Consider the following 4,468-nt stretch of genomic DNA (forward strand, 5'->3'; position numbering starts at 1 on the left):
TTGTGTATCAGGCCCCCAGTACACCACTGGCAGAAGCCAGGGGTGCTAATGTGGCTAATGTTTCCCCCCTTAGGAACATCGCCTCTGCCAAGAATGCACTCCAACTGTGTAATCAAGGCAATACAGAACATGAATATCTGAGGTTCCATATCTCGCTGTCGCCTCCCTATGCTGATTAGCGTGCCACACTCAAATTACAAGGTGAATGCAGGACCTTTGTGCATTTGCTACTGTGTGACAGCTCGGGTAATGAGTATTCTGGACACACTGGCAGACCACAGGAGTTAATCTAATGATGGGAAGAGACCCACCATCCCTAATGGCCTCAGAGAGAAAAACAGATAAGGTGCTGGAGGTGTCCTTTTTCTTGTTTCTAATTCTTCTATTGCAGACTTTGTCATTTTTCCAACAGACTGGAAGGAATCAAGACAGCATTAGTGATTTTGTTTTCTCCTGAGAGACTAAACATAGACAGATAGACTGTGTTATTGACTTTTGCCTGGGAAGGATATAAACATTATGTCATTGACTCACCATGGTGACCACCTATCATTAATCGTCGTTATATTGTACATGTGCTTATGTAACATAAAGTCAGGTCAGTTAATAAATGCTCAATCATAACCAAATGATATTTACCAAAATATTACAACTTTTTTAATACACGGTGGTCCTCGGTTTACAATGTTCAGTGTTCGGCTATTGGTGGTTATACATGTGCTCCCAAAAACTAATTAAAAACATAATATTAGTCCAGGGCAGTGGTTAGACCTCACAGCTAGGAGACCAGGGTTCAAATCCACCCGCGGCCATCTCTGTGTGTAGTTTGCATGTTCTCCCCGTGCATGCGTGGGTTTTCTCCGGGTACTCCGGTTTCCTCCCACATTCCAAAAACATGCTAGGTTAATTGGCGACTGCAAATTGTCCATAGGTATGAATGTGAGTGTGAATGGTTGTTTGTCTATATGTGCCCTGTCATTGGCTGGCGACCAGTCCAGGGTGTACCCCGCGCCTCTCGCCCGAAGACAGCTGGGATAGGCTCCAGTACCCCCTGCAACCCTTTTGAGGAAAAAGCGGTAGAAAATGAATGAATGAATTTTGGTCCATAAACACGAGACTCGCATGAGTACTAGCACTAGTACTAGTACTAGTACTAGAACTACTAGAATATAAACTAACCCTAACCCTAAAACTATATGCAGCCACACTACTCACTGGTGTGTCGCAACCATCATTCAATCTCTTTATTGCAAAAACAAAACAGGCTACTGTTGACCGAAACCACACCAAAACAACATCAGAAAACTCAACTGTTCTTTCTGTATGTAACCATCCTCCTCCTCTTGCATGCATCGTCCAGGCTTATGTCAAATCAAAATGTCTTTGAATGCAACAATAATAACTAAGCAGTGTAGTGGTCCTATTGAGATGGAAAGGTTGCTGATGCTTTGGATGTTTTTTTTTTTGTTTACTTCTACTCTTTCATCTTTCGTCTCCCAGCTTGATCCTCCGTCCTGCTGTGATCATGTCGAAGTATCCTTGGGCAAGATACTGAACCCGCAATTGCTCCTAGTGCTGCGTCATCAGTAGGTAAATGTAAACGGTGTCAAAGCACTTTGAGCACCTTGGAGGTGGAAAAAAGCTACACAAGTGGAAGACCGTTTACCATATCCAATTTACACCAAAACTAGACTACACTTAGATCACAGTGGAATTGAACTCATACGTAATCAGAGAAAAACAATTTTGGAATTTTCAAAGGAGGTTGCCTACAGCCACAGCTGTTAATGCCAATGTTTTTGAACCCAGTTTTTGCTTGTTGGTAACTTTATTGGTAACAGTGGAGATCCCTAAAGATCAACTTACAGTTATACATCACCATTTTGTACACTTTGCCACTAAATAAATGTATGTGCATGTGTGTGTGTGTGTGTGTATACCTTAAAAAAAAACAGATACAGTATTCATGTAATCATAAATTGCCAAGGGCAGTTTAAATGACTGAGGAAAAAAGAATAATGGAAATATAGCTATGCATGCATTCAAAGGAAATTGACATCATATAAATGAGCTGCGTTATTTGGCATTCATCTTTTTTATGGGCTTTTTTTTCAATATTTTCTGACAGGGCACACAGTGCAGAGGCTTTTATTTTTATGTTTTATGAGAAATTCCATGGGTCTTACATCATTATCAAGACTCAATATTGACAAGGCTTTGATGCTATAAAAGTAAAAGCAAAAGCTTCAAAGGGTTCCATAATATTGGGAATAGGATCACTATTAGAGTCATGGAATATGGTGGTCGGAGAAAAGGCTACCCTACCTGACTTGCATTTAGTATGAATCAAATCCTATACTGCTGTGTGAACCACTACACTACCTGGTACTTGCTTGGGTTCTGTGATTATTATAACTCTCCGTCTGGCTAGATACTGAGCTTTGCAATAATGCAATGTTGATGATGTACCAACATCTCATTCACCTGGGAATGCTGAACAATGAAGACCACCTTGGAATAGAAAGTGGTGGGCAGAAGGATTGGTTTTTATAAACTTTTGGACTAAATGTCTGTGGATGAATTCTGCAGTTATTACACAGATGAAAGTGTGAGAGCGCATCATGGTTATCATCATCATCATCATCATCATCCACGCTGCTGGAGCAAGTGGCGGCCTCCTGCAGTGCAACCAAGAGTCTGATAAGATGCCATTTCGCAGCAAAAATAGCCCTGCAAAGACATCCACATGTGACCAGACAACACCAATCGCCTACACACAGTCTGCTGGTTCAAAAGGGTGGTTAGCTTTTGTCAAGGTGGTGCTTGAGTGCTTTGGAGAGGAGATGAGAATAGCAAAGGTGTGCCTTCTTGCCAAGACTTGATATGTTTGCTCTCAGGCACACTTCAGGAAATGAGCAGCGGTACCAATCCCATGAGGTCAAGGACAGAATCATGAGAGGTGGAATTCTATGTTTGACATTGTAATGAGGTGAGTGATGGGAACCCAGAAATTGTTGAAAATGTTTATTACTACAAGTCATAATGTTAGAAATGCTCATCCGATCCGATATCCATCACTTTATTATCAATATCGACCAAAGACATTTAAGGCAGCAGCTCTTCCCTCAAAAACTATTGTCATGTCAAGATAAAATGATGCGCCTGGAAGAGTGATTCTTCCTGGGATGTGATGTTAGATTCCAAGTATTGGAAGAAGACGCCTAACCAGCACTTGGACTTAGTTTAGTTCATTCATTCATTCATTTTCTACCGCTTTTCCTCACGAGGGTCGCGGGGGTGCTGGAGCCTATCCAAAGCCAATCACAGGGCACATATAGACAAACAACCATTCACACTCACATTCATACCTATGGACAATTTGGAGTCACCAATTAACCTAGCATGTTTTTGGAATGTGGGAGGAAACCGGAGTACCCGGAGAAAACCCATGCATGCACGGGGAGAACATGCAAACTCCACACAGAGGGTGGCCGAGGGTGGAATTGAACCCTGGTCTCCTAGCTGTGAGGTCTGCGCGCTAACCACTATACCGCCGTGCCGCCTGACTTAGTTTAGTTTTTCCTTTAATTTTTTTTTTTTACATTGTTTCTTGTGCTCTTATTTTGGTTTTCTGTTTCCTGTCTGGTTGCACTCCGGTCACGTGCAGTGGTACATGTTTCTCATTAGTAGTCAGCGCTACCATTTAGGTGGAGCCTAATTACGCTCAAACAGCAAAAGGTTACACTTATAGACATTGCATATAGAATTGCATATTTATAATTCAAAGGCGAAACTTGGGAATAATTCCACACCGCTTCTTGCTTTGTGGAGCATGGCACATTTTTTGATGAGGTCAGTTAAACCGATACCAATATGATCAGTTTTCATGCTAATATTCTGTCTGGAAAACAGAAACCTATCGGACATCTTTAGGAAATATAGTCAGCATATAATGAGAATCATGTAATATTATGAGGAAATCGAGGTGAATTCATTAATAGTGAACTTATTAAATATTATGATGTTGGTTGGAATATGTTGGTTGGTGGGCGGCACGGCGGTCTAGTGGTTAGCGCGCAGACCTCACAGCTAGGAGACCAGGGTTCAATTCCACTCTCGGCCATCTCTGTGTGGAGTTTGCATGTTCTCCCCGTGCATGTGTGGGTTTTCTCCGGGTACTCCGGTTTCCTCCCACATTCCAAAAACATGCTAGGTTAATTGGTCACTCCAAATTGTCCATAGGTATGAACGTGAGTGTGAATGGTTGTTTGTCTATATGTGCCCTGTGATTGGCTGGCAACCAGTCCAGGGTGTACCCCGCCTCTCGCCCGAAGACAGCTGGGATAGGCTCCAGCACCCCCGCAACCCTCGTGAGGAAAAAGCGGTAGAAAATGAATGAATGAATGTTGGTTGGAGTGGTCTGCCGATAAACAGCATTCTGAGCGAACATATCCCTGAAACTCCCCAC

Source organism: Doryrhamphus excisus, chromosome 1 (genome assembly GCF_030265055.1).
Source record: "Doryrhamphus excisus isolate RoL2022-K1 chromosome 1, RoL_Dexc_1.0, whole genome shotgun sequence".
NCBI classification, from domain to species: Eukaryota; Metazoa; Chordata; class Actinopteri; order Syngnathiformes; family Syngnathidae; genus Doryrhamphus; species Doryrhamphus excisus.